Source organism: Vicugna pacos, chromosome 6, assembly GCF_048564905.1.
Source record: "Vicugna pacos chromosome 6, VicPac4, whole genome shotgun sequence".
Lineage (NCBI taxonomy): Eukaryota > Metazoa > Chordata > Mammalia > Artiodactyla > Camelidae > Vicugna > Vicugna pacos.
Genome location: NC_132992.1, coordinates 44,857,043 through 44,880,635, shown reverse-complemented (window position 1 = coordinate 44,880,635; position 23,593 = coordinate 44,857,043). Strand labels below are relative to the sequence as shown.

Below are 23,593 nucleotides of genomic sequence, written 5' to 3'. Positions count from 1 at the left end.
AACTTGAACAGGCATAGGAATCACCTGGTAATGATAAAATGTAGATTTTGAAGTAGGTTGGAAATTGAGGCTGAGATTTTGCATTTCTAACAAGTTCCCAGGTGATGGCGTTGCTACTTTCTGAACCACAATCTACACAGCAAGTTCAGCAATAAGCAACATTTTATTTTCACCATGGCTTGGGACTGCCATGGGAAGAAGTCCAGCAGTCAGTTGGAAATGTGCATTCTGGAATCAGGGTACCCCGATTTGGGAAGCATAGGCATAGAATTGATAACTGAAGCTATGGGTTAGATAAGATTTCTCTTACTTAATTATTTACTAAGTACTAACAAGGTAGGTAGGGAGCACAGAGCCAGACGTCTTCCTCTGTTGAGCACAGACTATGTCATCATGTATGGTCTCTCGTAATGTTTAATTCTAAACTTCTACTTTTAATGAGAACATTAAGCCACCTGATTTATCAAATATATCCTTTTCAGCAAGGAAGTATTTCTATTAAAAAAGCTATCAAGTTACTGAAATATTCATGGGAGTAAAATTTCATGTACCCGAAGAGAATGTTTCCATTAACTCCTGGGTTTTGATAGTACCTGGAATGAAGTTCTATATTTTAAAAGGGGTGTTGAGAAAATAAGATCCTGAGTAATAAACTGGGGGATTGCTTAGTTAACAAGTGTCTTTAATTATTTTAAGGAAGATGCATCGCATTTTTTAGGGCTGTGAAACAGATTGCCAAGGCCTGTTATGAAATGTTCTTAATTAGGTATGTTAATTAATTGCTTTCATAACCATTATGGGTTAGATAGACTTACTTGGATATTCTTGGAGTTAGAAAAATAAATTTGACAGTCCGAGCAGTCTTTAGACCAACAGACTAGTGTTCTTTGTATGTTGTGGCTTCTTATCTTGTATATTTATTTACAGTAGGCCTTTTAAATTACGTTCACTTATTGAGCATCATACACGCTTTTGACATTTATTGTAAATGACTCTAATGACTGATTGCCACTTGGAGTCTAAAGTCCAGCATGGTTTCAGGGAGTTAATATCACTGTTGCAGTTTCTCTGATGAGAACACTCACGGCGCCCGCTCTGCTTACTCAGCCTGTATGGGTGGCAGCTACATTTGCTTCTCCATCTGCACCTTTCCATTTAAGTCACTGTCATCAGCTGTCCAACTGCATCTAATGAAGGAAACTAACTGGATTGAAAAAAATCTCCACCTTTCTGCAAGACCTTCCACAGAAAAAGTTATGTGGAATGATGTGAGGAGTTCATATGATTAAATAGATCGTGAAGCTGTGATTGTCGAACAGAAATATGTTTAAACATGTCCAGAGCTTACTTTTATTTATTAAGAATATAATCACAAAATGTGTTGAATAAGGATGTAGCCATGCTATATGTTATATATGGCTCTCTTCCTGTCATAGATGAAACCTACTCCTAACTAAAATCTAAAGTTGCCACCATAGGGTAAGAAAACCAAATCCTTAACATAGTATACTAGACCGTCTACACAGCATACGAGACCACCAGTCATCCTGCCTGTTACACTCAGCACGTCCTCTGCTTGCAGCCCCTCTGCTGGGCTAAGCAGCCAGCCCCAATCTCTTCATTATGCAGAGGCATGGGATCTAGTTTCCTGAAGTCTCCTAATTCACAGACCAGCTGCTGACCTATGAAGTGACACAGTATGAAAAAGTTTTCCCAGTAGGGATACTGGTAATTAATAGATGAAGTATAATCTCCACCCCTAAAAGCTGAATAGGAAAATTCAGAGAGCAGCTACCATTCTGTAGTGAGAGAAAAATGATAGATAAGAAACAAGGTGTGGAAGAGGCACACTGATGGTGAAATAAGAGGGTGAAGTTTCACAAAATCCTGCTGGGGGAGGGTTCCTAGATGGCCTTGAATCTGGAAGCATGGCTATTTCTGGAATCCTTTCACCCTTACTCCCAAATGTGGCCTTACATCAAGTTCCCATTATTGAAGAAGACTTAAACTTATTGATGAAACAAAGATCACAGTGACCATGATGATACTACCTTTTCAGCTGTGAATTGGGATTCAGTGTTCAGAAAAGTAATCAGAGAAAGTGAAATGCGGGGCACATTTGGACAGAGTCAAGGAAGATGCCCTGTTTTATCTTCTCTGTTCACTGGGAACAGATAAGGTTCATCTGGGTTAGGTGTCTTTCTAACACTATCCAGGAGGATTCCTAACTTATGGCTTTCTGAAGACAGCAAAAAGCCTTAATATCAACGAGTAACAAGAGTTACATATGGTTCCCTGCATATCTTTATAACTAGTACATTGAATGAATAGGGATCATAAGCCATAATTATGAAGGCTATTGTGTTTTTCTCTCTGTCCCTTTAAACTTACTCAGTGTGTGTAGTCTCCTGTCCGTCAATCACTTGACGAAGACCCTAGCAGGCTGATAATTTGGGGGTCACTTTTACCTAATTGGCTTTTTTACCTAATATGATCACTCTAAGTCATAGACATAGTCCTACGTAACAGTGGCCAGGTCCTGTGCTAGGTGGGACACCTGCATCATCTCATTTACAGCTCTGCGTGGTGGTCTTGTCTAATGGCTCACTTTGGAATCTGCAATGTATGTTATCTTATTCAAGTCGCTTACTTCACATTCATCCACAAGAAGAGTATATTATCCATACCCAGAGAATCCCACCATCAGTTTCTTGTTCTTGGCTCAGGGATACTTAATCAGCATGTCTTGGGAGTAGTTCTATTCTCTATATATTCTTTTCCCAGGATCTGGAAATTTCCTCCTGGGCCCCACCCATTCACCTCTTCCTCTGCAGTGTTTGCTCTGTGATATATATAGTTCTTACTTTAGAACCTTTATTCCTAGTCACAGGATTTGCTTATAAACAGCTCAGAGTAAACCTGAAGAGACGAATCTTCATCAACGAATTCTAATGAAAGGCTACACTTGCCGCTCAAATGCTGCACAGGGCCATCTGTCTGCTTCTCTTGTTAATGAAAATGGGGACCGGACGCAGCAGCTTTGTGCAGAATGTCGTATGGTTATGTTCTTCTCTGCCTGCTGGGTCTGCTCTGCTGGTGGGGATGCTTTTATGTGCTGTAGCCATGGGAAGAGTCCCTCCCTGCGTGGAGGCTGGGCTCAAAATGGACACTCCTTTGCACAATGCTATAACACTTTGTGTACCATCAGTAAGTGTTTCTTGGCAGGTGTAGCTAAAAAGTAGCTCAGAGATATTACCATTCAATCACTTTGTATGCAATAGTATGTAGGTTATGTAAGTGCTGATAGACTAGAGATAAAAATAATTTATGGAGCACTGCCTTGAGCTAAAAATACCATTTGCTGATGATTCTAAAAAGTTAGAAATAGCCCTAAACTACCAGCCAGATATCTGCAGGGAAGGAGGCAAAAGATATTTCATCATTTATCCTTCCTGGAAAGAAAATTATAATTTCATTTCAAATAATCAGTGAAAGATTTTCTGTATGTTAGATGACTCATACACCAGAATATATTTGTCCTTTATTTCTGACTTCTGCAATTTAACAAAATTATTACAATTTTATTTCTAGCCAAGTCTTTCTCACTATTAGATTTTAGGATTGTAAAACTTGTCAAGAGAGAAAAATTATCCTGTGCTTTTTTTTTTCTGTCAAGAGATATGTCATTAATATTTCTTTGTATTATTTTCACTTTCTACTTATATTTGTAGAATTGCTGAGCTGTCTCTTGAATGGGGTGAATATTTTAATTCACTCTGGTTTTTATATTGTTAAGCCTTCAACAAAGAAAGAAGAGAATGGCTAAAGGAAGAAAATAAAGAATGGCATGATAAAAATAACAAGGAAAGCATTTCAGAGAAACACGTTAGAAAACGCTTAAAAAATTTCAAGTGGTAAAAAGAGCTTGAAGGCACTAATACTTTTTCACCTCAGGGGGGCAGCAGCTACTACATAACTGGAAAAAAGTTATTTTAATATATCTTTCTCCTCCACTTTAAGTTCTGAACTTAGTTCTAATTCTTTTTGTGATTTTTTTTTCTATCATTGCCCATGCCTTAGTGTTTGATTTTTGAAAGCTAATCCCGACTTTTGTCTGAAATAGTTGGGTCCCAAAAGTAAAAATTAGTTTGTTGAAAGTGTACAAAATTGAGAAGTACAACTTCAGCTCCACATCATGTATGAAGTTTTCATCAAGTCTGAGTTCCCAGAAAAAAATTATAAACTCATAAAATTTTAATTTTCTTTGTAAATCAATTATTTTAAAAGTAGCAATTGTGGACTCTATAGCATAATTAACAGAGGATGAGAGAGGATTTTGGGGTCACACATCACCCCAGCATCTCAAGATGGGACCACATTTTTGACCTATAATTTCTTGCAGAATATTTAATATTTTGGCCACATTTCCATGTTAGAAATCCTCTTTCTCTTGTTAAGTTTCCACGCTTGAATGAATGACTTATCATATGAGTGGAGATCTTCCGTGGGGGTAAACAACTTTGGTAAACGTTAGATACAGCCAGAGTTCCAGCTATTTAAAAAAAAAATGAGTGAGTTTATTTTCTGAAATATCTCAGTTGGTTTTATTGCTTTCACAAGTTCAAGACAACCTAGCTGTGTATGAAGTTCCTGAGTCGAAATGCGTTTCCCCTTTGCTATAGTGGAGCTGGACAAGGTCGGGCTCAGAGCAGGCCCCAAACTGGCACAGCGCACGGTGTTCTCGGCGTCTCCCGGGCCCGGGGCGAGCACCGGCACCACAGGTGGCCAGGGGGCCGGCGGGGCTGCTGCCCTTTCCCCGGCAAACACCTCCCCACCAACTGGGCCTTGTCTTGAAGCTCCCGCACCGAAGGTGCGGATGAGCACGGAGGATTGTAGAGGGCCGGGCCTCAGTTTCAGGGTCCTCTGGGGTCCCCCGGGGAGACTGCGTAGGGCGCGGCCCTGCTACAGTCCCGGTGGCCCTGAGTCACGCGGGCCAGGAAGGAAGCCGACTCCTCCGTGCCCCTCGTGCGCTTCACAAAGGCCGTGGACGACCCGTGCATCGGTGACTGCGCAGCCGCGTCCTCTGAGGAAGGACTGCTGAGGCGGCGCACTGAGCCAGGCTGCGGCGCGCTGAGCCAGGCTCCGCCGCGGGGTCCACCCTGCGCCCCAAGCTGCCGCGTGGCATCCGGAACTTCTGCCGGCGGACGTGGTCGTGCTGCTGCCGCCACGCGGCTCACCCCAACGCCGCCTGCGCACCACGCTGTGGTCCCGGACCGGCTCCCAGGCTCGGCTGCTGGCTCTCGGGGCCTAGTCTCCTGCGCCGCCCACACGACGTCCTCGCGCGCAGCTTGCGCCGCTCGTGGGTCCCGGGCGGCCGCGGCCGCTAGTGAGCGGCCCCGGCTTGGCTCCCCGTCACGGACTGGCCGTCACGGACTGGCCGCCCCGGTCTCGCCGCCGTCCACGCACAACAGCGCCCTGTGCTCCAGGCCCGGCGCGGCCCGGCCCCGGCAGGTGAGCGTTTCGTACTGAATACAGCATCATTTCTTAACCTAGTTATGTCGCGTAGAGAGAATGATCTTTGACTGTATACGTATATGGTTTAAAAATGGTTAGGGGTCATACATTCTGAACAAAATAACTAAAATAGCGTAATGTTTAAGAGTCATTTGTCCATGGTGGTTTTGTAATTTGTTCTGTAGAATGAGGACAGGGGACTTGTAAATTAGTTTCTCACTAGAGCGTATGGTTGCTACTCCCAGTTAGTACTGAGGTAAACTTGATTTTCTTTTCTAGATAACATTAAGTAGAAGGTGTTTTTTTTCCTCCCTCAAGCATATTTAAAGTATTTTTAAAAAAATAAATTTTGGACTCTGTAGCAAATATTGAATACATCTGATTGTATAATAGATGGCTTACAGTTGTTGGCTCAGGAAAAATCTATATTTTTAATTCTACTTAGTCTGAAGAAATGCTTTTTGTGTTCATGGTTAGAAATGAACTCTAGTAACCACAAAACAACAAAACCCCAAAACAAACAAATGAAAAATGAGTTTCCCCTTAAATCTTTCAAAAGATTTTTTTTTTGCTGTCTTTTGGCTTTGAATGTTGCAGTACATTACATTTTAATCCGGGTCAGAAAAAAAAATAGGCGGCAGTATAGTAAGTAGAGCAGTTCAGAACACTGACTTTTTCTTAAATTGAACTATACTCGATTTATGATGTTGTGTTAGTTTCTGGTGTATAATATAGTGATTCAGGTATACATTCATTATATATATATTCCTTTTTATGTGCTTTTTTGTTACAGGTTATTACAAGCTATTGAACATAGTTCCCTATGCTATACAGTAGGACCTTGTCGTTTATCTATTCTGTGTATAGTAGTTTGTATCTGCTAATCCCAAACTTCTAATTTATCCCTCCCCTTCTTTCTCCTTTGGTAACCATAAGTTTGTTTTCTGTCTGTGAGTCTGTTTCTGTTTTGTAAATGAATTCATTTGTGTCCTTTTTTAAAGACATTACACATAAGTGATATCATACGGTATTTGTCCTTCTTTTTCTGACTTGACTTAGTATGATAGTCCCTAGGCCCAACCATGTTGCAGCAAATAGCATTATCTTATTATTTTTGATGGCTGAGTAGTGTTCCACTGTGCGTGTATATACCACAACTTCTTTATCCAGTCATATGTTGATGGACATTTAAGTTGCTTCCGTCAGAGGACTGACTTTAGTACCTCACCAACAGGAGTTCAAGGCTTTTGTCTGCCTCTTACCTGGCAACCAATCACCAGACATAAGATCTCAGGAAGTTAGCCTCAGTTTTCTCTCTAGTATAAGGAAGGGACCTGATGATGGTATTTAACCTCCTAGGGTTATTGTAAGCATTCAATGAGTTAATTTGTATAAAGTATTTAGCCCAGTACCTGTTACGTTACTCATTTATTATTTATTTAATTTCCCTTTCTGTCACAGTTTGGACTTTTTTTTCCTGGAGATTTTGTTGTCTGAATTTCAGTCTTTTCTTTCTTTTTCCTCTGTGGTCATCATCTTACTTCTTATTGTTTTTACTTTTAGTATCTACCTCTATATTTTATAAGAGTATACAAATTTAGTCTTATTTTTTCTTTGCTCAAACCTGCCTTTTTCTCAACCTAGATTTTAGTTCTGCCGTGTTTCCAAAACTTTTTAGTCATGAAATATAATGCACATACTGAAAAGTTGGATATATCCTAAATGTAACATTGAGAAATTCTAAGAGAATAAGCCAAGTGTACCAGCTCAGGTTAAGAAACAGAACACTGAGGGGGAGGATGCAGCTCAGTGGTAGAGTGTGTGCTGAGCATGTACAAGGTCATGGATTCAATCCCCCATACCTCTATTAAAATAAATAAATAAATAAATAAGTGGGCCCAATTATCTCCCCCTCTCAACATACAAAAACTCCAAAACCAAAGAAACAAATAAAAAAACAAAAAAAAAAAGAAAAAAAGAAAGAACACTGCAGAGAACCAGAGCCTCCCAGAGGCTCCCTGCATTCCTTACTCCCAAGCACAAACTCTGTTCCTCTCAGAGGTAACACTCTTCTGACTTTGATAGTAATCACTGCCTTACTTTTTCTTTTTTTAATAATTTGACAACCTAAGTATGTTTTTCTAAACATCACAGTTTAGCTCTTAAATTTCAAGAAATCAACCTATAAATTTTTGTCTGGCTTCTTTCACAAGTCGTTGTATTTGTGGCACTCATCTGTGTTGTGGTGAGTAGCTGTAGGCTGCTCATTTTCATTTCTGTGGATTTGTTTATCCCGTTGTTGTGTATATAACCATATTATCCCGTCTGCAGTTGGGCAGTTGGTTTATCTGTGGTTTTTGGCTACTAAAAAATGGCTGCTATAAACATTCTTTAAAATTTTTTTAAAAATATAAATTATATATATTTAAGATATGCAGCATGATGATTTGATATATATGTATATACACACACATAGTGAAATGATTACTATAGTCAAGCTAATTAATTATATTTTCTCCTCATGTAGTTTCATTTTTTTTGCAGTTAGAGCACCTGAAATCCACTCTGTCAGCAAATTTCCAGTATTCAGTACAGTGTTGTTAGCTGGAAATTTGTATCCTGGTGTACCCTGTGATGTTTCTTAGGGTAAGTGTTATACCCACAAGAGAGTTTGTTGGCTAACAGAGCATACATATAGTCAAGTCTAGTAGATATTGTCAAACCATCATCAAAACAACACTGTTGTGCTATAATGCTTTTTGTTGTCTTAAAATCATTGATCATTTTACCCTCTCACTTCAGCCTGCTTTTACCTTGTCCAGCTTCTCTTCATTAGATCCTGTATCTCTTTATATTGTTCTTAGAAGGCTAATCAGAGTTTGGAAATTTTCTTCTGGAATATAAAAAGTTTATTTTTAGAGGTTAGCTCTTTTTTCTTGGTCTCTTAACATACTGTTCTCTTTATCCTGTATTTTTTCTCCATAGACTCCTGTTGATTTTTCTTCTTTCTTTTCCTTGAACAAGATGAGATGAGTCCAGACTCTGTTTTTGTCATCAGACAGGGTGGGTAGACTTTTTTCTAGCCCATATCTTCCACAAACTGTACTGATGTACTGATACAGTTCAGACATGTTCTGGTATGGTCTCTTTTTCAAAGGAGATGTGAAGGGCAGGTCGATGCATTGTGCTTTCAACGCATTTTCCCATTTCTAAGTAGGCATTTGTTCCACTGTAACACCATCTCACTCTAATGCTTGATTTTGTGATATGTGAAGCACTATAATGCACAAAACTCCAATCTCCAGTATTCAGTGTTCCCGTAGCAGAAGACACGGATATCAGCAGTCCCTCCCTGCATTTCCTGCCACCTCTGTACACATATTTATTGCCCCTCTGCTTCTGGCGTTTGCAGTCTCTGCCTGGATTTGGAGGATTTGGGTAGGGAAGGGGAGTCTTGTGTGGTATTGTGTTTGACACACAAAGGCGCACCTGAGCAGCACAGAGGGGAGCTTCCTTCGTTTCTGGTTGCTGCATTCTTTTGGACCCTGACTCGGGACTGAAAGTGGGGGAAAAGAAAAATCTTTTTTGAATTGTAAACGAAGCTGCCAACCCTGATGGGTGTGGTTAGTGGTTGGCAGGAGCCTGAGGACACCCTGTGGGTGGCTGGTAGTATTCTGTCTGTTGATCTGGGTGCTGGTTACACAGATAAACTGGTTTGTGAAATTCAATGAGCTATACACTTACGATACATGAACTTCTCCATATCTATATTTTACTTCAATAAAATTTTTTTTTAAAGGTTAAAAAATTATTTTTGGTTACATGTTTTTCCTTAAGTGGCTTCTTTTTCATGATGCAAGCCAGAGTATGTGGTGTGATGAACAACAATTAGGTTTTCCTCAGTGTATTTTCAAACGCCTTGGGCTTTATGTTGATTCCACAGATATGGTGACACGAGGTTATTGATTACTTCGTTATTGATCACTTCGTTATGTGTGTGGTGAGTTTTTTTCTTATATTTTCATGGATTATTTACTGCAAATGTGGAGCGTCTTTATGGGAGAATGTTAACTAGATTCTACTTTGACCTGGAAATTATAGAACATTCCATTTAATTATTGAAGTAGAGAAACATGAGGGCAAGGTATATATTCTTAAGTCGGCTGTGCTATATCAGCTGGAAACATTATACTAAAGATACATTAGATCTGTTTAAACAACCAAACCTAAATCTACCTTGTCATTTTATGGGGTAATGGTACCACTTTTAGGCTGACTACTGAGATCTACTACTGAGACCTTTTGAGATATTAAACTGGTTTTACATAAGCCAGCATTAAAGAAGATGGTTGATGACATCTAGTGAATTGAAGATGTCAAAACAGACAATCCACATAATTAAAAATGTATCATCTTTCACATACCATTAGTATGATATATGCTCTGATGAATAAAAACTAAGTTTTTGCTGAATTAATTATATTTTTAAATGGATCAGAATGGTGGCTTTCAAACCTGACTATGCATCAAAATCAATTGAGGAGCTTATTAATAAAAAGCACGTACTTTTTTGCTGTCATAACCAGACTTACTAAGCTAGCATATCCTTGAGTGTGCCAGGGTATGGGGCTGCATTTTATCGTATTGAACTGGGCACATAGCCTCTCCTGCTTTTCTAAGCTTCTGGGATACTACCCTTGCAGGTATATCTGGCCCAGAAATCACTGGGACTGGTCTCAGGTCTGGTCTTCTGGTCCCAAGTGCCTCTTCTACTCAGACTCTTCTGAAGGGATAAGAAGGAGTTGCTGGGATTTTGTAACCATTTTAGGAGGTGGCATGGATTTGAAGGAAAAAGGAGCAGCATCCACCCAGTAGTATCATTCCTAGGGAGCTGGAACTTGAGTGTATGGGATCATGGAAGAAGCTCTCATGGAAAATCAATGGTGAAGCTGGAGCATGGTTATACCCTCCTGGCTACAGGTGTCTGTGAGAGCAGTGTGATGGAGTGGAAACAACGTGGGCATTGTAAGCTTAAAGATTTGTGCAGTTGCCCCTTGGACAACATGGGTTTGAACTACATGGGTCCACTTACATGTGGATTTTTTTCAATAGTAAATACCACGGTACTACAGGATCTGCAGATGCAGAACCAGGAATATAGAGGAAACAGGGATACAGAGGATCTGCTTATACAGAGGGCCAACTATGTATTGTACACAGATTTTTCAACTGCGTGGAGGGTCAGTGCCCCTGTGTTGTATTTGTGTTAACTGTATTTGTTTTTTTGTTTGTTTTGTTTTTAAACATTTTTTAATTGAGTTATAGTCATTTTACAATGTTGTGTCAAATTCCAGTGTATAGCACAATTTTTCAATTATACATGAGCATGCATACATTCATTGTCACATTCTCTTTTGCTGTGAGCCACCACAAGATCCTGTATATACTTCCCTGTGCTATGCCGTACAATCTTGTTTGTCTGTTCTACATTTTGAAATCCCAGTCCCTTCCCACCCCCGTCTCCCTGGCAACCACAAGTTTGTATTCTATGTCTGTGAGTCTGTTTCTGTTTTGCATTTATTTATTTATTTATTTTTTAGATTCCACATATGAGTGATCTCATATGATATTTTTATTTCTTTTTCTGGCTTACTTCACTTAGAATGACATTCTCCAGGAGCATCCATGTTGCTGCAAATGGCGTTATGTTGTCGGTTTTTATGGCTGAATAGTATTCCATTGTGTAAATATACCACCTCTTCTTTATCCAGTCATCTGTTGATGGACATTTAGGCTGTCTCCATGTCTTGGCTATTGTAAAAAGTGCTGCTATGAACATTGGGGTGCAGGTGTCATTTTGAAGTAGGGTTCCTTCTGGATATATGCCCAGGAGCGAGATTCCTGGGTCATATGGTAAGACTATTCCTAGTCTTTTGAGGAGTCTCCATACTGTTTTCCACAGTGGCTGCACCAAACTGCATTCCCACCAGCAGTGTAGGAGGGTTCCCTTTTCTTCACAGCCTCTCCAGCATTTGTCATTTGTGGCCTTTTGAATGATGGCCATTCTGACTGGTGTGAGGTGATACCTCATCATAGTTTTGATTTGCATTTCTCTGATAATTAGTGATACTGAGCAGTTTTTCATGTGCCGATTGATCATTTGTATGTCTGTCTTGGAGAATTGCTTGTTTAGGTCTTCTGCCCATTTTTGGATTGGGTTGTATTTTTTTTTATTAAGTCGTATGAGCTGCTTATATATTCTGGAGATCAAGCCTTTGTCGGTTTCCTTTGCAAAAATTTTCTCCCATTCCATAGGTTGTTTTACTTTACTTTACTTTACTTTTTGTTTTACTTGTGGTTTCCTTTGCTGTGCAGAAGCTTTTAAGTTTCATTAAGTCCCATTTGTTTATTCTTGCTTTTATTTCTATTGCTTGGGTAGACTGTGTTAACTGTATTTGAATGCAAGTTTTTACACTTTATAAGTGCTTGACCTTGACCAAATTAATTTACTTGTCAGAGTCTCATTTTCTTATCAATAAAACATTGTAGGAAAATAGTACTACCTCTTTGGGTTATTGTTGAGAAAAATGTAAATTTGAAGATGCCTTGGTATAGTGTCTGGGACAGAGAAGATTATCAATAAATGTTATTTTCTCTTTCCTCATGCCTTCTCCTTTTTCTCAATCCACTCTTTATAAGTGGATTTTTTAATGTCACATTTGTTGCTATGGCAGTTTTGTAGCAAAAGCGATAAAAAAAATCAAGAATTCCATTCATTTATTCAGTCAACAAGTATTTTTCAAGTATTTTTTCCTAGTTATCCTTTATTACATAATAAACCCCAAAACTTAGTGGCTTAACACAATAAAACTTTATTTTTCTTACAGTTTTTTATAGTTCAGCTGGAGAGTTCTGCTGCTGATCTTACTGATGGTCACTCCGGTGGCTCATTTAACTTGTGGGTGATTTGGGGCTGGATTAAATTGGGACACTGGGACGATGGGGCCTCTCTCCAGCGGAGTCACCCAATTTCTGATTTAGTAGCTCAAAACTCCCAGACTCAGAAGCAGAAGTTCCAGGTCTTCTCAGAGTTTAGGGTGGGAACTAGTACAGCGTCACTTACACTGCATTCGATGATTAAAGCTAGTCACAGGGTGTACCCTGATTGTATGTGGAGGAAAGCATACAAGTGTGTTCATATTGGGAGTTTTGGATCATTGGGAGCCACTGATGTAGTAGACTATCACAGTGACTACTGCTGTGATAGACATTGACAATGAGATGGGGATATAAGAAAGGGAAACTGATGTTGAAAAATATAGTCTAATTGGAGATATGGTGACTATACAGGTATCCTTAAGTAACACTGGATTGAGGCTATAAGACGTTATACAAGTGCGTGCCAAATCCTTGCTAAAAGAGGGCATGGAGTGCTGAGGCTAGGTCTCAGATATGTGGTGAGTGAGGTAGATTCTTGAGAAGTGGGTAGGAGTTTCCCTTGGAGGAGAATGGTAGGCTCTGTGCATCAGTGGTCATTAGCTCTGGAATAGTTCATATTCCACCTGTGGGTTGTTTGAGGTCCTTTCTGAACAGCTGCTTTGTTTTAGTATCTTTCTAGGCTACCACCAGTCCTCAGATGTCTTCTGATTCGTTGGGCAGAGGTTAGCTCAGGAGGGAAAGAAATGTGGGCAGGAGTGTGGTCAGAGCAAAGATTATAAAGCTTGGTAAATCAAGGATAGGAGTAAGACCGTGTGTTATTTTAGGGTTGGTCTCCCTTTAGGGGATCATGTATTCTGCAAGAATGATGCCTGCATTTCCATTGTTGGAGTTTTCCGGAGGCACGACAACTAAGGTTATCTTCTGTTCTTTTTAAAACATTTTTTCTTTTCTTGAGGTAACATTGGTTTATATAACTTTCATGTATATGACATTATATTTCAACTGCAGCATGCTCACTGCCAAAAATGTAGTTTCCATTCATCACCCTAAATTTGACCTCCTTTATCCATTTCATCCCTCACCTCCCTTCCCTTCTGGTAACTAACCTCTGCTCTGTTCTTTGTATCTACTTGCTTGTTTCTGTTTGGTTTATTTTGTTCATACATTTTGTTTTTCTGTTTGTGTTTGGTTCTTACATTTCATATATGAGTGAAATCATATGGTATTTGTCTTTCTCTGTCTGACTTATTTCACTTAGCACAATGCCGTTGGGGTCACAAATGGCAAAATTTCATCTTTTTTTTTAATGGCTGAGTTGTAGTATGTTGTGCGTATACACACACACATCATATATATGTGATATCATATATATATAAAACAAATATATACCACATCTTCTTTATCTCTTTACCTTTTGATGGGCATTTAGGCTGTTTCCATATCTTGCCTATTGTAAATAGTGCTGCAGTGAACATTGGGGTGCATGTGTCTTTCTGAATGTGTGTTTTTGTATTCTTGGGATAAATACCCCAAAGTGGAATAGCTGAATCGTATGTTAGTTCTATTCTTCCTTTTGTGAGGAGTCTGCATACTGTTTTCCATAGTGACTGCACCAGTTTACATTCCCATCAATAGTGTAAGAGGGTTCCCTTTTCTCCACATCTCCAATACTTGTTATTTCTTATCTTTTAAAAATCTTCTGCTCTTGAAATTCTGTTTGCTTCACAAGATAGGATTTTCAGTTTAAAATTCTGTTTTTGCAAAGAGATCAATAGTTTCACTGATCTATTTCTGACTTTATATAAGAGTTTAAAATTTCAGTTATACAATAGATATTGGATGCTCATAAGCAGTCTGACTTTGCACACAAAATCTCTATCTTTGAATAAGTATCATGGGAAGAAAAAGCATTTAGAGCCAAAAGATCTAGGTTCAAGTTCACATTCTTCAAGTTCCTCAACTTTTCTGGCCTTCTGTTTCCTTGTAGTGAAGGTGGTTTCTGTAATAACATAAACTTTCCCAACTAACTCACCAAGTTGGGAGGAGAATTAAATGACAGTGACACATAAATGACACAATTATTCTCAGAACAATTTGAAAATTTTAGAATACCATATGTTATTTAGCTACCTCAGTTCCTTTGTGGAATAAGTAAAATATTCATGGCCATTGTTCTCCAGTGTCTGGAGCATAGTAAGCACTCAAATGTTGACTGAATCAATACACGAATTTAGAAAAGTCCCCCTGGATTAACTGGATATTTGATCAATTTGAGGCTGAATAAATGGTAATGTAACTGTTAGCTAAATTAACCATATATGCACATTGATAACCTAATATTCAGTATACGAGAGGTATGACTTTTAAATCAGCAGAAGATGTTTTCTTGGTGTCAAGCCTCAATGGCTTCAGTTCTGGAAAACCCCAGCGAACATGGTTAAATTTTTTTTTGTAGGTCCTCGGACTTAGAACAGATGTGAAAGAGCTCAGTATACTTAAGTACCATCACACTGAAGCCTCAACTAGTTATCACCTCTCAAAAAGTTAACCTTCAAGTGACAGTGTCAAACTTGTCATATTTGCTTTTTTCTTTTATCTTATTCCAGTAAAGTCATGAGAAGATACTTCTAAAAAAACCCTGGAATACTCTAGGACAAGAATTGGCAAAATATGGCCCCTGAGCCAGTTCTGGCCTCCTGCCTGTTTTTATATGGCCTGTAAGCTAAGAATGTATTTCTCAGTTTGAAATTGTTGGAAGAAAATTAAAAGAAAGTAGTATTTTATGACACATGAAAAGTACCTGAAATTCAAATTTCCGTGCCATAAGTAAAGTTTTATTGGAACTCGGCCATGTACATTTGTTCATATATTGTCTAGAGATGCTTTCAGCTAGAGCATTGTGTAGCTGCAACAGAGACCATATGGCTCACAAAACCTGAAGTTTGTACTGTCTCGCCTGTTACAGAAAAAGTTCCTTGATCCCTGCTCTAGGCTTTTCAGAAAGGAAGCAGAGCATCTGGAATTATCCCTATAGCATATGGAGAAGCCAGCATTTGGAATTTCCAGATAGGGCATTGGGAGCATCTGGGGTCTAACACCCTTGGAAACACTGTCTGTTGGTCCCAGTGATGCGAATTCCGTACCCCCCCCCCGCCCCATTGGTGGAAATGTTCAGCCCTGTGGAGACTCTGAGGTTTGCACTGGGAATCTCATTTTTGTTTTTTTTCAGCAAGAGGAATTTTCTCATTCAGCAAATATGTATAAAATATTCACTATCTATGTGTTTCATACTAAGCCAGAAGCTGAAGGATAGTGAAAAATCTCTGCTGTCTAGGAACTTTCTGTCTAGGCAAGTGAAATAAGATGTACACACGTAAATCTGGGGTAGTAACAGTGCTAGGTTAGGAGGATGACTCTGTGTGTGTGTGTGTCTGTGTGTGTGTGTGTGTAGCATTGTTCCTTTTGGTGTCAGAATCTCTCTCTTCTTTTTGGGATCCTCTCCTCCTCCTCCTCCTCAGTGCATGAGATTTGTGTGGAGCTGATCTTGATCCCCGTTCCACAGATGAGCATGTAACTCAGAGCTGGGCCTTCTACAGCAGCCCTAGGACTTGTGCTAGAATTTGGTGGAGAGAGGGTCTTTTTCTCCTGGGAGCTCCCTTGTAGGGAGAGCTTTCCTGAGAAAGAAAATGCGCGAGAGAAAGCCGAGCCAAAGAGATGGAGAAGGAGGCAGAGATTCAGTGACACTGATTAAACCTCTGGACACAGCTGGGCTTAATTCCTTTTATTTCCTGCTATGGGAACCAGTTCATTTATTAGATTTCTTGCCAGTGAAAGATAGGACAGTGTGGGTTTGAGTGCCAGGGTGAGTGGCATAAACAGAAAGAGGCGGAAAATCAGAGGTCAAGATCAGAGGGAGCTGATGCAGCTGGGAAGGTCGCTGTTGAAGAGGTGGAACTTGACTTGGCTGGGCTAGGAAAGATGAAGGGGTACGCTGGGAAGAGAGGGGAAAAAGGACAGAGAAGTGTGTGGAAAGAAAAAGCTCTTCCATCATTGAAATGCAAACAATAGAATGTGAGAAAGGGTAGATTAAAGTAATCTCAGAGCCAAGTCAAGTCTTGCAAAAGTGGAAGTTAATTAGGTTTCTTCTTATCCCAAATATTCATGTCTTCAAACAGATCTTTTTCTTAGTAAAGGCAGACTGAATTCCTCTTAGAACAGTATTTGGAAAGAAAAATGAAATGCAGAGGGAGAAAGACAATAGTTGTTAACTAATTCTTCCAAAGAGTAGTTTGGAGGATAACAACAGCAACAAAACGCTTTGCATCCATCTGAGTTAAACAGGGCACCTCATCTGGTTTCAGTCCAGCCAGTCTCACAGACGCAGTACAATAATATCAAGTCTGGCCCTTAGCATTTGAAAGTGGAATTTAACCTTTAAGTTTTAAAGGAAATGAGAAACAAAGGGATTACATAATTAAAAATCTGTTTCTGTCTCTTATAAGCAATTCAGTTTAGGTCAGGAGCCAACAGTCTCCCTTTCCCTCTAATTGTTTTATCTTGGCTCCTGGTATCCTGTTCTTGTTTCTCCTGTGAATAGCTCATTAGTGTGGGGCAGATGTTCCCATTGGGTGCACAGTGTTAATGGGGGAAACAATAGAGGCGGCATTGTCATCCAAGAGAAGTTAATATTGGATCCAAAACAGAATGATGAATGAGAACATGTGCCTCTTACACTCATCTTAGTAGCAAACCTTCAACTACGGTTTGTTTTCTATTTGACCTTTTTGGTAAGCCTCCTGTTAAGAAGCATGGGGTGGAAATATTCAGTTGGTAAGGTACTAGGGCTGTCCCCTTCTACCCAGGTCATCTTATCTTTACCATTTAGAAAGAGACCAAGTAGAAATGTTTAAAAATCATGCAGATGGATATCTAAATATAATTAATATTAAATCAAGACTAAACCACTAAACCAATGACTTAGCTATAATTCTGAGGATACATGATAAAAAGATGTCAATGAAAAGTACAAAAGAATAATTAAAATAGTTTTTTTTCTTTTTTTATTGAGTTATAGTCAGCTTACAATGTTGTGTCAATTTCCAGTGTAGAGCACAATTTTTCAGTTATACATGAACATGCATATATTCATTGTCACATTCTTTTCACTGTGAGCTACCACAAGATCTTGTATATATTTCCCTGTGCTATACGGTATAATCTTGTTTATCTATTCTACATATGCCTGTTAGTATCTACAAATTTCAAACTCCCAGTCTGTCCCTTCCCACCCCCCTCCCCCCTGGCAACCACAAGTTTGTATCCTATGTCTGAGTCTGTTTCTGTTTTGTATTTGTGTGTGTGTGTTTTTTTTTTAGATTCCACATATGAGCTATCTCATATGGTATTTTTATTTCTCTTTCTGTCTTATTTCACTTAGAATGACATTCTCCAGGCACATCCATGTTGCTGCAAATGGTGTTATGTTGTCATTTTTATGGCTGAATAGTATTCCATTGTATAAAAAATTTATTTTTGACCATTTAATAGACTCACATGTTTCAAACATCAAAAAATATTAAGAGGTTTATCTCTGTCCCTCATCCCCTTAGTTGCTATTCCCCACAGGTAAACACTGTTAAAAGGTTCTTGTTTATCCTTCCAGATAATTTTTATGCACGTAGAAGCCAATCTGATATGTCTTCTTTATTTACCTTTCTTTTGTGAACAATTGGTTGCATACTTTATACAGTTTCTGCATCTTAATTTTGCTTTTTCACTTAATAATGCATATTGGAGATGCAAAGACTGATGATTTTAAAAGAGCACTAGCGGGGAGGGTACAGCTCAAGTGGTAGAGTGCCTGCTTAGCATGCATGAGGTCCTGGGTTCAATTCCCAGTACCTCCATTAAATAAACAGACCTAATTACCTCCCCAACCCACCAAAAAAAAATACATACATAAAAGAGCGCTAGATGTGGACTCCAGAGTACTAGACCTATAGCATAAAATTACCTACTTTTAGAAAGAGACATAGTAGAAAAAAGGTTAAGTGTTGGGTAACTACTTGGATGGTCATCTTCAGTCACAGCAACTCAGTTTTCTTTATGACAGCCTTCTTTTCTTTTTACACTTGTAAGTCATATTTCTGGTAGGAAAAATAGAAAATAGAAATAAGCAGAAAGGAAGAAATCATTCATAATTCTTGCTTCTCAAAATATCCAGATTCATCTTGGTGTTTAATGAGAATCTTTCTTTCCTTCTCTTTCTCCTTGTCGTTTTCTCCCTCTTTCTCTGTGTGCACATCTACACATACTCACAGACATGTGCAAACACACATATTTTAAAAAGGAGATCACATTATACATGTAGTTCTGTAACCTGATTTTCTTACCTAACAACTTTCTGTGTCAATGAAAATAGGTCTATACAACAACTTTAAATCACAGCCACTTATCCCACCGCATGGATAATCCATAAATTATTTAACCAATCCCCTGTGGCTGAACACTTCAGCAACTTCAGGTATTTACTATCATGAACAACTTCACACTCTGCAGCATCCTTAAGTGCTTAACGTCTTATTGACAGATTTTCAGATACTTTCCCAAAAGGCATTTATTTCCCCTTTATTCTGCTTTTTTCCTCCCTCCCCTTCCCCTCTCCTCCTCTTCCCTTCCATTCCCTTCCTCTCCTTTGCTCTCTTCTGTGTCTTTTTTTTTTTTCTTCTTTTTTGGGAAACACTTCCATCAGTAATGTATTTCATTCTGTTCTGGTAAGATAAGGAGCCTGAATCAGGGTGGGCAGCTGGCATGGAGGCTAAGAGGAGGCTGTAACAGCTGGTGGTAAAGAAGAAGAGAGGTTTCGGCCTCTGTAAACTCCTGTGGCCATTAGGGCAGTGTACAACCCTGCCATTACACACCCCTCCCAGCTGATGTGTGTCGTCCTCTGATGGTGCCTCTTTTCTCTCTCAGAGTTCATCTTGACATAGCATTTTAATGAGAGCTCACTGGTATAAAAATGCAGCCATGTGGCCTAAATATTTAGCCTCCCAAGGTAATTATTTAGAAAGACAAGACTTATTTGGATGCAGAAGTTGATATGTTTGTTTGAAAGGTGAAGCCTCACTGTCTTAAGGTAATTGTAGGCATGTCACCCAGTGTAGTCTGGAGGCTGCAAGAGGTGGGAGATAAGTGTTGGATGCTGAAAATTAAACAAAATAAGGGCCAATTACCTGAGCCTGTTGGAGAAGAAAAAATACATTTGAATAGGGTGAGAGCAGCCATAATTTTATTATGTCTTAATTTGCATCTCATCTTCCAGGCAGATCATGCAGGATAGCAAAAACAATTAGCATTTCATAATGTAGTAATCCTGTGTTCTAGAAAACAACCCATATATGAAAGCCAGATGAATTCACGGAATGGTGATGCTGAGCTCACAGGCTCCATCTTTGGTTCAGTCAGTGCGAGTCTTGTACGTTCTGAGGCAGGGGAAGCAGAGGGAATTTTGGAGATGAAGGCTTTCCTCCTTTGAGGAATATGCACCCTGTCATAATAGTTTCCCTTCTGCTCTTTCAGTGTGGTAGTGTGTATTTGTGTGTGTTCACATCTGAGCTTTTGGGCTCAATTCTCCAGTGTTTCTGTGAGCACATTATCACAGAGACATGAGACTATTACTGACAGTGAGAGACCAGGGTGGGTTTATCCTTTTGTGATAACTGACTCATTTTCACCTCCCAAATTACCTGGCTTTAAGGTTAGAAAGTTGGGATGTTATTTTCATGGTGTAGGTTGTTAAAGTAAAAATAATCTTTCTCATTTCAAATGCAAGTAATAAAGGCCTTTCATAGTAAATAGTTCACATTCCTCCATATTTCTTTAAAAAAAAGTACTAGGTATATGAGTAGGAGTGATTGGATACTCAAGACCCTGTCTTTCTAACCATTTTAATGTTGCATAACATTTCCTAAACTGCATTGAAGCACAATTCTTGTGCTTCAGTCGGGTTTTCTGACTAAATAGTCTGTTTTTGCCTCTCTGGACTCACTTTCAACTCTTCTCCATTCAGCTCTGTGTCCCAGGAGAGTCACCTCTAGAAATAACTATGGGTTCCTCTGACTTCTGACTTCTGTTTGGGTTCAGCTCTGGTAGGAGGTCGGGAGGAGGGAAATTGGGGTATTTACCTGTCCAGTTACAACCCCTTGCAAGCCAGAGTGTTACAAATCCTGATGAAACAACCGAGTGCCTACTTTATATTAGGACCTACTCACCACCAGTTCCCAAAGATAAAGAAAAAGCAGAGCCTTTTTGTTGTTCCTTTTAATGTTTTTATTGTTAATTACTATGGAGAGCGACAGAAGGAAATGACATTATGAAAGTTCAAGAAACTTTACCTAGATCTTATAATCATTGTCTCTAGGCTAGTTTCTGATTCCTTTTTTCTTAAGTCATAACAAAGTCATTGTGTTTACTTGATATTGGAAAAAATTATGAAGAGTAATAATTCACTTCAAAGATGGTTTCTATGTATATTTAACACCAGTAATGGTTCCCCGCAGAATGTATGGCCCTTGACCAAGCCAACATGGAAAATGTGAGTGGACATATATAGCATGGTTGCTGTATTCAATCTGGTCTTTTAACCATCAGTTTGAGCTTCCATAAAATCAATTCAGTTGAGACAGATATTGATCATGAAGACAGCTAATGCAAAGAGATCAACTCTCCCCATTTCTCCTCATTTTCCCGACAGTTCCTTGAGGTCAGAGAACATATCTCCTTCATTCTGTAAATCTTCATTAGACCTAAGACAGGGCTGTCCACAGAGAGCCCTTCCAGGTGTCCTCGAGAGAAAAGAAGATACTGCAGGATTCAGGAAGTTATTTCTACTAAAAATAAACACAGCATCTTGAAATAGTGAATAAATAAAACTAACCAAAAAAACATACATGTGAGAAAGTGGGAGAAATGAGGTTGGAATTGTGGGCTGGGAACAGCCTGAGGATGGCCTAGAAAACCAGGTCAGAGAGCTGGAACTCTGTAGAAAATGAAAAGGCATTAAAGGGAATTCCAGATGCATTGCTCTTCGTTATGCTGGAGGGAAGCCACAGGGAGCTTGGGAGGGAAGAGAGACAGAATTTAAGAAAACTGTCTTTTCTCAGTTCTCATCTGTCTCTCTCATGTAAATTGCATGAGGTCAGGGAACATGTCTGCTTTGCTCCCTACTGACTCTCCAGAGCCCACCGCAGTGCCTGTGCAGGGTGGTCTTTGGAAGTGCCCTCTGCCCTTCTTTTCAGCTGCTTTTGGAAGACTATAGTATGAAGAGCTAAACTCTGCACACTTTTTTTTAATCCAAAATCAGGTAGCATTCTTTATTTTTCACCAAGATGCTCATAATCTTCTTGATAGCACCTATATCTGGTTATTACATTTTTCTTTTCTATTTACGCTTAAAGAAATGCATTTGTGGTAGTTTTGCATTTAATTTTTACATTTCAGTTTTGATATTAAATATTGTACTCATAATGCCATTTTGTGGCATAATGTAGAAGCTCATTTAAAAAAGGGAATAAATTTATTTACTTTATTTAAAGTTTAAAACACTACATTTTTGTATTAATAATATGTATACACATATGTATTAATATCTTGAGGTAAACTCCCCAGGGATTATTTCTGAAGTACAACCCTCAGGGACACATTGCGTATTTAAAATATGATTATAGTGCTAAACTACAAGCAGATGTGTTCTTTTCTAACCTAACCAAGTATGGCTCTCAGCTTACATTTTTTCATTTTGTTTCAAGATGTGTTAGTTCAGTAAAGAACTCAAGGAATTAAGATACATAAAAAACAGATTATTGTTTTGTCATCTGAACATCATTAAGGCCAAAAATTACGTGTATCTGAGTGATGGCAACTTGTCTACTCAGGCGTTTTAGTTAGAGAGCATTAGAGTTTCTGAAGAAAAACTTCAAAATTCTATAAAATATAATCCATCTTAAAAACCATATGGACACCACTGTTTTTACCTGTCTACACTGTGAACCTCCCTGGGGCATGTATGCAAAAATGCATTTTCCATAGGACAATCTGATGCTATCACACTGACAATCACTTACCTAGTTACTACAATACTATGTGGTTGTCACATTGTTTTTTTGAAAATTACCTTGATGAATTAATTTTCAAGAATTAGCAATAATTTGGACTGACTGACAAGCTACACTAAAATAGTAACTCCTCAAGTATCTTTTTCTGGATACAGAGTCACTCTTTAATGGGAATCCTGTCTGGAATGCCTGTCCCCTTCCTTGTCTAGTTCAGTCTTGCTTTTATACATTGCCTGACACCTAGCAGGACCAAAATATTTATTCATCAAATGGGTACATTCTGTAATTAGTGAGAGAGAAGATGTCTAAGCCTGAGGACAGCAACGAAAAATAAGTTGGTATAAGTGTGTCCATTAATATTACAGACCAATTATATTCAGATAGGATAAAGTTGTCTGGAGGCTAAAGGCAGCTGGCATCATTTATTTTCTCCAGGCTAAGGGAATAGAGTCCAGTAACTGCCAGGGACATGGTGGGAAAAAAGCCTAGAGAGTCAAAGGGATGTTGTGAAGGTATCAAAAGGCTATCTCTTTGCCTTCCCTTCTGCAGCTGCAGAACCAGAGATATGGCTGGCTTCCAGGGGATCTTGATGTTAGTGTCTGGGATGTAACTTCATAGCCCAGCGGGAGTTTGTTATTGTTGATTCTGTGAAGTTGTGTAATCAGATATCATTAATTCTGTAGTATATTTGCAGAAGTGGTTGTTGAGAAATAATAATTTATTTTTTGTTTAAAAATGGTCAGGATCCAGTGTCTTACTTAAATGTGAAATTCTGATTATGTATTGTGAAGGTCATCAGGCTTGTCACTGCAGCTAACAGCAGTAATCTGGACCTGGAGAAAATATTTTTAGTGAGGGCCTTAATATTAAACCCAAAAATCTTAAACCAAAAAAGGTGATCCCTAGGATGTTAGAAAAGACCCTAAAGTCCGCAGTGGGTGAGACATAACATGGCCTCTGCTGCTTGGCCCTGCACATAGTAGTTGCTTACAAAATGGTGCTGTTTTTGTACTTTCAGGTGCTGAATT

General features: G+C 39.0%; 1 long non-coding RNA gene across 1 annotated transcript in view; it reads left to right on the top strand.

Annotated features, from left to right (window-relative positions):
- Nucleotides 1-8,518: 8,518 nt before the first annotated feature.
- The window catches only part of LOC140696898 (uncharacterized), a 305,226-nt gene continuing 290,151 nt past the window's right edge, over nucleotides 8,519-23,593 (top strand). Inside the window, exon 1 of the long non-coding RNA XR_012073542.1 lies at nucleotides 8,519-8,577. This is a non-coding gene — a long non-coding RNA (uncharacterized lncRNA). The remainder of the gene's footprint in view (nucleotides 8,578-23,593) is intronic.